Source organism: Lygodium microphyllum, chromosome 1 (assembly GCF_053477565.2).
Source record: "Lygodium microphyllum isolate KBCC chromosome 1, Lygodium_microphyllum_v1.1.10, whole genome shotgun sequence".
Classification (NCBI taxonomy): Eukaryota; Viridiplantae; Streptophyta; class Polypodiopsida; order Schizaeales; family Lygodiaceae; genus Lygodium; species Lygodium microphyllum.
Window position 1 is genome coordinate 60,374,711 of NC_141135.1, and position 13,527 is coordinate 60,388,237.

The 13,527-nt window shown below is 40.4% G+C and overlaps 1 protein-coding gene across 3 annotated transcripts in view; it reads left to right on the forward strand.

Annotated features, from left to right (window-relative positions):
• Nucleotides 1-237: 237 nt before the first annotated feature.
• Nucleotides 238-13,527, forward strand: part of LOC148041168 (uncharacterized) — a 149,018-nt gene continuing 135,728 nt past the window's right edge. For all 3 annotated transcript variants that reach the window (XM_087687596.1, XM_087687608.1, XM_087687603.1), the window contains exon 1: nucleotides 238-325. The gene's annotated coding sequence lies outside the window, so the exon portion shown is untranslated. The remainder of the gene's footprint in view (nucleotides 326-13,527) is intronic.

Sequence of the window (13,527 nt, forward strand, 5' to 3'; positions counted from 1 at the left end):
AGGTTTATAAATTTTCTCACCTTTAAAATTTATTTTTAAAAATAAATAACAAAAATTGAAGGTGGAATTACACTATACGCAGGTTTTTTTCGAGCACTTGCTCAAACCATCATGCACGAAGTATGTGGCAGCCGAGTATTTTCTTTTGTTACCACATGGGATCTAGTTAAGCATGGTGCTTTCAAAAGTTTAAATAAAAGCTAGGCGGGAAAATGTTTAGTTTATGAATTTTTGTTCCGCAAGAAACTTTCTTCGTCGTGCGTGCGGGGCGACTGAAGAAGCAGCTTCCATGCCACCATCTCTCCGATCGATCACAAATTGACAGGTACGTCCCGTCCCCCACCAATCCCCCCCCGTATGCACACCACGCCGGTCGGGGGGTGTGCCTGTGCGTGTGTCTGCGTATCCTTGTCCTTCAAATCGTAAATCGAAGAAATTTCGAACAAGAGTTTTAACTGCGGCAAACCCTAGCTTTAGAGCAGGGCAAAAGGGCAAGCCTGCCCTTACATTCTTGCCAGCATTCTATTGGAAGCCGATTGATACGATGACTCGGCCCTTGATGCAGCGATGTCAGGCATGGCCACAAATGCACACACGTGAAGATCGAGATATCCATAGATCTGTTTCTACGAATCGAACTCAGCCTCCCACGCCAGGGACCTTGATGTCTTAAGGGCTGCTCTAAACATCGCTAGGAAGGTAGTTTGGAGCAAGGAAGATATAGATGGAGATATTTGATATCGTTCGCTTTGGTCACGGAAGCAAGAACGCTGTTGGCTCTCTACTCGAGGTATACCGTGCAGGTCTAGATATACCGGTACGTAATCATAGGCTTAGAAGAAGAGGTTTTCGATCCCATTAGACGTGCAACAGTAGCGGCGGTGCTGCCATGTGCCATATCGACGGTTGGAACATTCGACTGGCATGACTGCAATTGGGATGCTATACATTTTGATATACAAGCCTTTTTCCATATTTACTTTGCTACTACAATTAATGTTTGGGTTTATTTCAGCCTCTCCGTGAGAGAGAGAGAGAGAGAGAGAGAGAGAGAGAGAGAGAGAGAGAGAGAGAGAGAGAGAGAGAGAGAGAGAGAGAGAGAGAGAGAGAGAGAGAGAGAGAGAGAGAGAGAGAGAGAGAGAGAGAGAGAGAGAGATTCTTCCCTCCATCTTGACTACCCCTCAACTATGAGAGGCGAATAAAAAACTCAAGTCTGTTGCAAAATTTTGGAAACGCAGCCTTTCTCCTTTGACAACTGCCCAAAAATAGTAGATAAACCTCCTTTCCCACGCATCCCCGCTTGCTCCAGAAGTTGGATAACTTGCTTGTTACTGTTTTGGAGTTGCTATAACTTGTGTTTTACTGTTGTAGAGTTGTCCCAAGTCGCATTTTCCTCTCTCAGCTTGTTGCTTAGTGTGGGCAAGTTGATTTTCTATTGCCCGACCTCAATTTGATGTTGGATGATTAATTTTCTAGCCTTAGCCTACAAGTTATCGTGTGTTTTCAGCTGTTCTCCCTTTGTTTGGGCTGTTTATGGCTTTGCCAAGGTTTGTTCAACTGTTGTTTATTTGATGTGAGACTTATTGACCTTGCATTTGGTGGTTGGACTACTTCTACATATGGTAAGCTTTGTGTTTTTGTTGATGTGATTATACCACACTTTTGCATTTGTGTTTGTGTTTATGTTTTGTGTTTTGCATTTTGCATTTTGTGTTTGTGTTTGTGTTTTGCTTTTTGTGTTTTGTGTTTTTAAATGTAGAGAGGGTCTATTATGTTGATTGTTGTGATTACTCACTACACTCCATTGCGTTTATGTTTTGTGTTTTTGTTCGTGTTTTGCTTTTGGTGTTTTGTGTTTTAAATGTAGAGAGGGTCTATTATGTTGGTTGTTGTGATTACTCACTACACTCCATTGTTGCTCCCATTTGTATGTATATCTATTGCTTGTGTGTGTGAACTATGTTGGAAATCGTAAAACTTTGGCTAGTTGATTAGCAGTGCCCTAGGTATCTCCTCTCCTTTTATTCTTTGTCATCATCTCTTTTATCTTCGATCTTCATTTTGACTATTTTGTTTGCTTGGCTTGAGATTTCTTCATCATAGTCTAACTTTGATCTTTTGAGGCTTTCTTTTTGAGCTTGGAGGATGCTTGGTCTTTGGTTTGTAGCTTTAGGTTTTTCATCTACAACTTCCATCATGTTTCAAGTTTTGTGGATTCATTTTGCATCTTTGGTGCTCTTGGAGTTCTCTCTAGAGAATGATTGTTTTTGGCATGCTTTATTTTTGGTGACTTTGGTGGTCCCATCTCTATACTATCCAAATAAGATGATGTGATGCTTCATCCATGGTAATCATATTGATCAATTGACAATGGTGATCGGTTCAAAGAGGATTATCATGTTCTTTGGTGGCTTGGCCAATTGTGTTAGGCTACTCGAGACAAACAGTTGCTCCATCAATTGTTGACTCCTTGGACTGACTTAAATAGTGGTTTCTCGTTAGGGAGGAAAGTCGAATTTTGTGATATGGTTGGGTTTGACTAATGCCTAGTAGGCTTGTCTCCATGGGTACTACCATTTTCTAATCTCCTTTATTATGACACCTATTTTTCTTTGGTGCATGGAAGTAGTGGAGTGATACTCCTCACATATTCCTAGGCCAAGGAGGGATGATTGTGAGATGACAACACTTGGAAATGTTGATATTTGCTATACATTCATATGATGTGGTGGATCTTCAGAGGCTTTCTATATGCATTGACAATAGTCTAGCCATTCATATCTTGGAGTTGATTTGACTTTTAGGTCCATAATGGGAGGTTAGGACATAAAGTAGTCTTTTGCTTCTAGAGCTTTTCCACACGGGTGGTCATTTCGACAATTTGATTGAAGGTCGGGAATCCATGGTCATGATGTGCTTCTACAAGGTATTTAAGATAAATATAGAGATTCAACTATTTTCACTTTCTATGATTAGGGTTTGACTGTGATCAACATTGAAGTGGTGCTTCTTTTTAGGTGTCTTCTTGATTGGGAGTCATGACCCAAAGTTGAAGTATAAGAGTATTTGTGGTGGTGTTTGGGTTGAAGTATAAGAGTATTTGTGGTGGTGCACTCTAGTAGTTTGTCTTCTTCAAGCATTCGTTGTCATTGTTATATGTACTATGGTGGTATAGGTTTTTGGCACATCATTGTTGTGGTATGGGAAATGGTGATGGCTCTTGGGGGTTTGTTGTTCTCGATCATTGTATATTTTTATTGTATTGACCATCCATGATCTAAGAGAGTGTTAGTGGTATATATTTCATGGGTGCTAGGCTTTTTAGTAGGCTTTGTATTGGACATCTTCATGGGCAATTGGGCAATTCATTTAGGGCTAGCTAATTTATCCCAGGACTTTTTCTAGGGTCTATACATACTCCACTCATCCATTCTTGTTGTTGGATCATGTCCATTTATAGAGAGGGAGTTTGGAGGTATTATTGGTCACCACACATACCATTCATTCTAGTGTTCATTTCTTTATTATTTGAGTTATTTGTAGTGTTTTTTTCTATATTCTTTGTATTCTTGTAGAATTTCAAGGTCTCTCTGCTTTAGTTGTTCTCCACTATTTTAACAATGCAGTTTCATGCTACTCTCATTTTCTACTGATGCTATCTTTCATGCTACTTCTCTTGTTTCTCATATGCTTCTCCTTGAATAATCTTCTTTTTTTTCACAAATGTTGAAATAGACTTTCACTAACCTACATAAACGTTTTTTTCACTTGCATGGACAAGTTTTGTTAAGTAGTAGCCTTTTAATCCTATTTTTCAACATTTTCAACTTTTTAAATTATTTTTCAGAATATTAATTTTAAAAACTAATTTCATAATTATTCTAGTGCTTAAAAAATTAATTTTACCAGCCAATAATTAAATTGGCTATGCCAATTTGTTTCCCAAGTATTATTGAGCAATTATTGATCCTTAGATTGGCATTAATTAATTAATTAACTACTAATCTCTAATGTTACCATTGACATTATTGGCCAATACACTAGTTTAGGCCCAAGTTTAACATCGGGTACCACCTAGTACTTGTGAGGCATTACTTATTACAACTTTTGCCTTTGGCACCAATTGATATCTTGGGGCTTTGAGTTTTATATTGTGAAATAATTGACATGCATCTTACATTTGCAAGTTATATTTACACATTTGACTAACCTTTAATCAAATGCTAAGCAAAGCAATAAAATTTCATGTCCTTGTGACAATAGTTGTCACGTTGTTGTCCAATATTTTATTACCTCTTTCATTTTTCAGTCAGTCTTATTTTTTGCTAATTGTTGTTCCCTTCCTTCCTTTTTGGTTTGTGGTTGTTGTTTACTAGAGCTGCTTGGAGCTGTGGCACATCATAGCTAGTGTGTACCCAATCTATCTCCTAGTTAAAGGCTTCCAAACACATATTTTTGGTCTTTTGTGGTTACCTAGCTTCCTTGGAGAATTCAGCATCTATCACCACACCAAGCAGCCCTTGTGTTTGTTGCTTGTAGGTTCTATCATCCACAAGTACTTGTATTTTTTGCACCAACAATTGTGCAACCTTGCTTTTTGGTGTTTCAATTGTTGCTTAGCTCTACACATGGCTCCTATTAGTAGTCTTTGGCATTGGAGAGTTTTACGAGATGACAGCATGACTACAGCTAGAAGATAGATTTTTTGCTCATTGTGGCCTTTGTTGCATGATGAAAATCATTGTTTGAATTGAGGATGATGAAGAGTGGAAGGAGACCTACACATTTCTTTCCTTCTACACAATTGCTAGTTTTTATAGTTCTTTTGGAGATACTGTCAAAAGTGGAGCAGCAATGGAAGTGTAAACATATGCTGTAATAAACTGTTGAAACACAAGACGAGAGAAAGGGAAAGAAAGAACACAATACAGATGAGAACTCAGATGTATGCTAGGGAAATGAAATCCATATATCAGACACGAGATTGTCGTATACAACAGTGAGTCACTGGCTGCGTGGGAATTGGCATTGGCTCCTCTCTCCACGGGACCTCCAAGTGGTGAATAGACCAACTGAGGAGGAGGAGCCCGAAATAAATAGGCACAAGTAGTGTCATAAAATGTGTCAGGTCGGTTAGCATTTAATGTTGGTTGGCTAGCAATAAATGCCCAATATGGAAAGAAAAAACACAATATAGTTGAGAACTTAGATGTATGCTCAGGAAATGAAATCCATATATTAGACATGAGATTGTCACATACAACAGTGAGTCACTGGTTGTGTGGGCATTGGCATTGACTCCTCTCTCCATGGGATCTCCAAGTGGTGAATATACCAACTGAGGAGGAGGAGCCCAAAATAAATAGGCACAAATAGTGCCGTAAAATAGGCACAAATAGTGCCACAAATAATGCCCACAAATAGTGTCCTCAATGAGCCAGCAATAAATGCCCAATATGACCATAAAATGAAACAATAAAAAATGCCTAAATAACTCACACATGAGGTGACATATCTGCTAGCAGATGCCTCTTCTTGCCATAGAAGTAGCATCACCTCTTCTTTTTTTTTTCTTGTTTATGTTACCTTGTCTATGAAGTTGCAAGCGTTTGCTCACAGAGCTACTAGAAGGAGATGGTAGACTACCATGAACCTAAGAGTAGACTCGTCTTGCTAATAACTTATGAGAGTTGTTTTGGTGTTTGTGCTTGTAATGCATTTATCACACCATCATACTTGGAAGGAAGCTTGTAGGACTATCCCCAAAAAATGAGCTTTGGAAAGGCAAAGAGTGGTAGTTGAGGGAGTAAGTCTTGAAAGAGATGAGGAATGGCGTAGAGAAAAAAGAGGTAGTTGAGAGACCAATTTTAGAAAGAAATGGAAATGTTGTAGAGAAGAGAGAAGAGAGAAGGGATAGTGGGGAGAGAGGGATGCTAAAGAGAGGAGATAGAGAAAGGAGAGAGGGGAAAAGGTCTAAGAGGAGAGAGAGGAGGTGATGAAGGTTTGCCAGAAATCAAGTCTAGAGGTAGAGTTTCACATCAGAAAGTATGCCAATTTGGCAACTAGGGAGAGAACCTGCTATTCAAATTGGAGGAAGGTTGTGCTGTGGAGGTCCATTTTGGGGCTGTATACTGCTACACCGGCTGATTTTGGCGAGGAGGAAGCTGAACTAGGCCATTGGCAGCCGGCAAGAGACTTTTTGGGAGCAACTGATAGCATTTGAGCACTCTTAGGCAGGTGGCAACATCAGATTGAGGCTGGCAACAACATTTTCTCTCCTCTAGGCAGCAGGTGATAGCAATTAATGCTCATCTGAAACATGTGACAGCTGATTGGGCCATGTTTTGGTGATAGATCAGCAAATTTTCTCTCAATTCTCTTTCTTCCACAAATTCTCAGCCATTATTAACCTTTCACAACAAATTGAGGGTGGATAGTAGTGTATTTGCTGTTAAAACCCTAATTTCTGTTGTTTGCTGTCGGCAATCCGGGTCTCAGCCACCTCCAAGTGTGTGCCCATTAGTTGGAGGTCCGAAGATCAGAATAGCTGCTGGAATTGAAGAATTACAGCATATTTGATAGAGGTTGTACATTCACATCGAAGTTGACCCACATGCAAGTGTTCTCGATGTAAAATGTGGTCAGAATCGAGGGGAAAATTGGATCTCGATGCTGCTGATCACTTGTGACAGCCCAACATATTGGAATTTGTAGAGAGATCAATCTACATCTCGGTGTACTATAGATTCAAGCACTACAAGTTAAAGATATACCACAAGGGGTGCTAGTTTTGGTGCCAATCAAGTGTTGGTTGTCCAATATTAAAGTGGTCAAATGTTCAATGTTTAGATTTGTGCATTTAATGCTTGCTGTAATTATTATTAAATCAGGTCATTTACCACCTATTCAAGAAGCGAGGCTGGCTTCAAAGTCTTTAGAGAAAACTCAAAAAAGTCTTAGGAAAACTAACATCTTCACTATTTTTTACTTGTTGAGGCAAACTTGTGCTGCTTATCAGATCCATAGAACAAAAGCAATTGACCCTCTCATTCATAGCCATGTCCAATGTCTCCTTGCTAATCCTATCTCCACCATCATAATTCATCGGTTTTTTCATTATTTTCCCTATCTTCATCCATTTTCTTCTCCCCCCAAAACCTTTTAGAGCTACCTAAGCTTAAGAGGCCTTTATCATTTATCCAAGGGTAAAGCTATCCTTGAGTTGTCTTTCTTGCTTTGTCCGTTTATGATCAGGTAAAATGGGCCCCAAAAAATTAAAAGAACTATTTCAAAGCCACTTTTTCATTTGCTCATTTCTTGAACTTATGTGATCCAACATCTTTCCTCTTTACCTTCTTCCATAGCCACAACCTCTTCACTCAAAGCTCATAAAGAAAACTTTTGCCTTGAAGTTCTAACTTATGAACATGAAAGCAAAAAAGTTAAATTTTCATGTTCTAACATTTCTTTGCACAAATCTCTATTCTATTCCATATAAATCCTTGTTCTATTGCTATAATAAAGATTTTAGGGTCTCTTTCTCCTTTCTTGGATTCTCTTTTCTACTATTGAGTTGTGCATTAGGATTGTGAGTCTTTCAAAGGCTCATTGAGGGCAGAGTGCCATCTGGCGATGGGTGGCTTGTATAGCATTGATGTGCAAGGTATAAAAATAGGCTCTTATCTATCTTTCTCTACTTTGTCTCTTCTCCCTCGACCTCTATTTATGCCTCTACCTACCCCTACTTGGTCACTCACTCTATATCACAATGCCTAAGTCTCTTCATACAAACAATAGAGATTACATGCACCATCACCGGGCGCAATTTGCCATTTCATTTGCTTTGAGTAGATCATTGGCGAAAGATGGTCAAGGCCATAGTTGTGATTGATCTGTCTAAGGGATGGTATGGGGCTACTTACAATTACATGTGGTCCAAAAGATTGATGAAGGGAGAAAGGTAATCAAGAAGTCCCTCGAGCGTGTATACGTTGGACGGGTAAAGTATAAATGCTCCATACTTTCTAATGCATGGAGTCATTGAAGAAATAAGACATCATCAAATTATTGAGGTGAGTACATTTAATTTCATATTTCATCATGCATATTGATTTGTATTCTCAAGTCTTTTGAATTCTACTTCATCTATGTCAATCTATATCTAGTTCATATATTATATACCTCATCCACCTCAATCTCATCTATTATTTCTAGCATTCACCTCTTTCTCTTTCTCTTGTGACATGTAGGTTGATGTAGCCAACATGGTGCAAGTTGTCATAGTAGTTAATGCTTCCTATGGTTGGAGGATGAATGCTTGCTATTGCGAGAGTGTGCAAAGAAATAGAAACATGAACAAGGAGAGAAAAGAGGAGAGAGAATACAATGAAAGAAGAGAATGAAGTGATAAATGTGTATTGAATTTGAATGGAAGCTGAATACAAAGAGTGAACTAAGTTGCATATCACCTTTACCTTGTATAGAAACCGACGAGGTATCATGAATCCAATTATGACCATGCATATCACCTTTACCTTTACCTTGCATAGGAATCGAAGAGCTATTGCCATCAAAATATGACCATGCATTGGATGCATATGTTTCCATTTGAAGGAGTAGTCATATGGCATATCTTTGGAGCACATATCAAATGCTTAATGTGAGCATCAGGCCATATATCTTTGGAGCATTTGTCAAAATGCTTAATGTGAGCAATCATATTCCAATGTGCTTGGGCTTTCTCCAATTGTAGCTTCTCCACTTGAGAAAGAGTAGAAGAATTGCTGATGATTGGACAATCCATGCCTTTGGTCATGAGCTCCACCAAATCATAAGACTCCAAGATGGCTCCCATCATTGTCCACCATATGTTGAAATTTTCACCATCAAGATTCTAATATTTGGAAAGAGCCAATAGAACACTGTGAATCTTATAAACCAAGATAGCCTAAAATTCCATATTAGCCTCTGAAGACATGATCATTGAATAACTTCACACAAAGTGAGCAGCCCCATGTGACTTTGAAAATGTAGCTTGCTAGGGCTTCCTTCACTTGCCCGAAATGCAGGCTAAGCTAGAGGCAATTAAAAGGCCAATTTGTTGCAAAAGGATGAATGCACAACCTTTCTTCTGCTTTAATAGTTGTCCTTGCACACAAAACCATAAATAAGACTCCTTTCCTACACGTCTTTGCTTATTGTAGTTTGTGTTGATACATAGCCCTTGTGTTGGCACTTGAACATTGAAAACACAACCTTAGTGTTGCATTGAAATCTCCTCTTGAGGTTTGCCCATAATCAATCAACAATCCCTTAAGGTTGTTGTAATACCATGTGAGAGTGATGTGATGCACAAGTGTATGATCAGATTGATTGAAAAAAGGGAACATGAGAGAGAGAGAGAGAGAGAGAGAGAGAGAGAGAGAGAGAGAGAGAGAGAGAGAGAGGAGGGAGGGAGGGAGGGAGGGAGGGAGGGAGGGAGGGAGAGAGAGAGAGGTTTCTTGATGGCGATAGGCGAAGGTGGACCATAGGACGTGTGGACGTGCTCCCCTTGATCAAATGTTGTGTCTTCTTGCCTCGCGCTTTGCCTAACTCCTTCCGTCACCACGCAGGATCTGTTCCGCTTTGCTTGAGCCCTGTCCTCGCGAATAGTAGCCTGTCTTGCTATCTAGTTTTCCTCGCTCTAACTAGTGCGGGGTCTCATTTCGGCTTGCTTGTTGATTTGTCTCTTGTCCCTTTTGACGTGCGTCTTTCGCTTGCACGAGCGACTTTTGTCCTAACTCATGGTAATCATAGCATTGACCTGATCTAATTTGACATCCTCTATTTAGCGTGCTTGACAGCAAGGGTGTGATGACCTGCCCTAATTTGGGTATGTCAGACTGTGAGTGATAGAGATTGTTAAAGGCCTGTTTTCACATAACAACAGTGTATAGATTGGGGCTGTGGTCCAGAGGTCCTGGGGTACAACGGCCTATTGAAGGAGACAGGTTCTGTCTTGTTCTGTGAAAGACAACCAGAGTTGGATAATTTGTGTAATCAGCATAAATCTTGGGAATGGTGAACTTGCAAGAATCTAATGGTATTAACATGGCCTTTCTAGACCAACATATTGGAAATGGGGATGACAAAGACTTGGCGGAATCAGATGGCGATTTGTTAGTTGAGGATTTTGGGCAGTTAATGGAAGGGGACGAGATGGGTAAACGTCACAAGATGTCGGTTGAAGAACCGGACTTGTGTGCCCTGAATTTGCCTCAGCAAAATGTTCAGGCCTCATGCTCTCAGACTAATGAGTATTTTCAGTTTATACTGGCCTCTACCAATCATCTGATATCGGAATATGCTCAAGCTAATGAGGGTAAAGCGAGTTCTTTACCACAAGGGGAACATGTGGTTGCTGTTATGGGTGCTGATCTGGTTCTATAGTAGATTGCTGCCTTCCATGAGAGGGCTGCCATCTTTTACTTTACGGGAAGGACCCCATTGATCTCCAGCATCTGTGCATGGTTGCTATCCATGCTTGCCAAGGTGGAGATGTGTTAGGATGATGTTTTAAGGCAAGACCAAGCATCCCTTGTGGAAGAGATCTATGATGGCTCGAGGGGTTTTTTTGAGGTCCTCTTCCGTTCCTTGGAAGTGTGGGCTCATATTATGCAACGTATCTCGTTGTTCATGGATGGCCAATTAGTCCATATGGTTCCTTGGAGGCCTATGGCAGAATTTCAAGAGATATTGAGGCAGGCATGCCCAATTTGGGTCAAGGTGGTTGATTTTCCTGCCCATCTTTGGCGACTTCTTCCCTTCGTGTTGAGATCTCTTGGAGAGGTGCTGGTGGAGCCTAGGTTGGCCTCCCGTAACAGGCATAGGGCATGCATGCTTTGGGATACAAGGAAACCTCTCCCGACTAAAGTTCATTTTCAAGTCCGGGTTTGCAAACTTTGGTCTATGAGCTCAAATGGGGCACATTTGTTGGACACTGTTTCAGGTGTGGACAATTAGGACATTTCATTTCAGAATGTGATAGAAGCCAAGAGGTAATGCAGTCGTCTTTGGATCGTGATTTGGATATGCATGACCATCTTTCTCAGTAGGTAGCTCAGTAGCCTAAAGCCGCTTCTAAGCAAATTGTCCAACAGGGACAACTAGATAGAAAGAAGGCTGCTTCTCAAGTTGGAAATCAGCGTGCTTCGCCCTCGGGGGGTCAGAACTTGTCTCCTTAGGATAACTCCTGGGTTACGGTGGTTCGTCGTAATGCTAGACAAGAGGCTCGGTCTACTTCTATTCACCCAGCTCCCCGGACTATTACCCAGACATTTCAACACCAAGGTAGGGGATTCTATATGAATCCTTCATCTCCAGTTGGTGGTAATGAAAAAAGGGTCTCTGATATTGCTTTGCACTTTGATTCACGAGAGAGGATGGTGCCTCAGGATGTTTTTCGTGCCCAACAACAGCAGTTTCCTTCTCGTACTTCTATTGCTAGTTTGCAAAGGGTAGATCTGGTTGATGTGATTCGAAGTAAGATGGAAAGATTTTAGGCAGCCAAAGTAGTTGATATTAAAGGGAAAGGGAAGGTGGGGTTTCAATAGTTTTCTTTTTTGTATTCCATCATGAGAATTGGGTTATGGAACGTTAAAGGTATCTCTTCGGGCAGTAAGCAATATCGGTTGTGGAAAGTTGTGTTAGTTGGCAATTGGGATATTTTCGTGGAGCATAAATAGCTTACTTTGGTAGGATCATCTTATGTACATAAGGATTACTCTGTTTTCTATAGTGGGTGTGTTCCACATAAATCTGGTGTAATGTTGGCCATCAGATCTTCATTGCAACCATCTTTGATTTCTTACGATCGTAGAGGTAGATTCATGATTTTGGAAATCCAATATGAGGGAGACGTTTTATGGCTGGTGGGTGTGTATGCTCCTACTTCTCGTGAATGTCGTCATCTTTGGGATGACTTGCATTGCCTTGCTATGGCTAGTCAAGGCTTTGTAATGGGTGTTCTTAATGCTCGTACATCTATGGATCAGATGACTTCTCAACACTCGGTTATGGATGGTCTTGAGTGTCAGGCTTGGGATGCTTTTGCAGTTGAGTCTTTGAAACAGGACATGTGGTCTTGGTTGCATCCCTCGCACTCAAGATATACTTATCGTTCTCTTGAGCATCCAAACACATGGGCCAGACTGGATAGGATCTATGTTTGTCAAAGTGATTCTTTTCTCCCTGCAGTCCTTGATATGTGGATAGAGCAAAAGCATGTTTTGTTTGATCACCATCCTTTGATCTTGGAAATGACACATGGACTTGTTCATGCCTATACGGCTCTCCTGGCTCACTTGCCTCTTCGTTTTAATTAATTCTCTCTTGCAAAATCAGTTTTTGGAATGTATTCAACAAATAATTGACTCCTTTCGTTCCAAGGTCCTATCAGAAGGATTGGAAGCATGGCTTGTTTTTAGGGATAATGCGCGTATGTTATCCCGACAGTTTGGTATTCAGCATGCTTCCATTTTACGCGCTGAATTGTTGCATGCACAATCTTTGTTGGCCCGTTTGTTGTCTTTATGTCAGTTGGGAGATACTACAGATGACTTGTTGACAGGCATTGAATGGTTGAAAGGTCGAGTTCAATCTTTACAGGAACAGGAATATGCTAAATTTAAATTGCTGTCTAGAGTAGAGGCTTTGCACGATAACAACAGTCAATCTCACCAATTCTTTGCTCGATTACATCAAAAATATATTCGGGAAAATATTGTGCGTCTAAAGAATGAACAAGGCATTATGGGGACAAAACCTGCATCCATCATTCATATGTGTGTAGATTTTTACATATCATTGTTGGGCCCTTAGAAGATTTTGTCAGACGCTGTTCGCTTTGCTTGCAGATACATTTGTGATTTGGTTAGTAGTCAGGTTCAGCTAGAATGGGTAGCGTTAATGGAGGTGGATATTTCAGAGGATGAATTGGAAGAGGTATTGTCCCATTTGCCCTAAAAGAAAAAGCCCTGGTTGGGATGGGCTTCCTAATGAGTTGTTTTCAACCAATGTCGAGCAAGTTAAGGATCCATTGACTCGTCTGTGTTAGCAAGTTTGGAATTCCGGTGTCATGCCTTCAGACTGTAAGATTGCAGTCATTTGGTTATTGCCCAAGGTTCCCTCTCCTACTTCTTTGAAACAATGGAGACCCATTTTTGTTATGGGATCTTTATACAAAACCTTTGCAAAAATCATTGCTAACAAATTGTAGGAAGTATTTCCGCATTTGGTTCATCCACGCCAATATGGTTTCACTAAGGGTCCGAATGTAATGCATAACATTTTGAATGTTCAACTGGGTATTGACTTTGCAAAAGCTTCAAGCCAGTAGGTGGTCATGCTTTAGCTTGATATTGAAAAGGCATTTGATCATGTAAGTTGGTCTTTTTTGAGGCAGATAATGTTCACCATGGGTTTTGCGCCACATATGGTTTCTCTGGTGGATACTATTGGTCAGGGGACAGTGGCCCGTATTGCACTCAA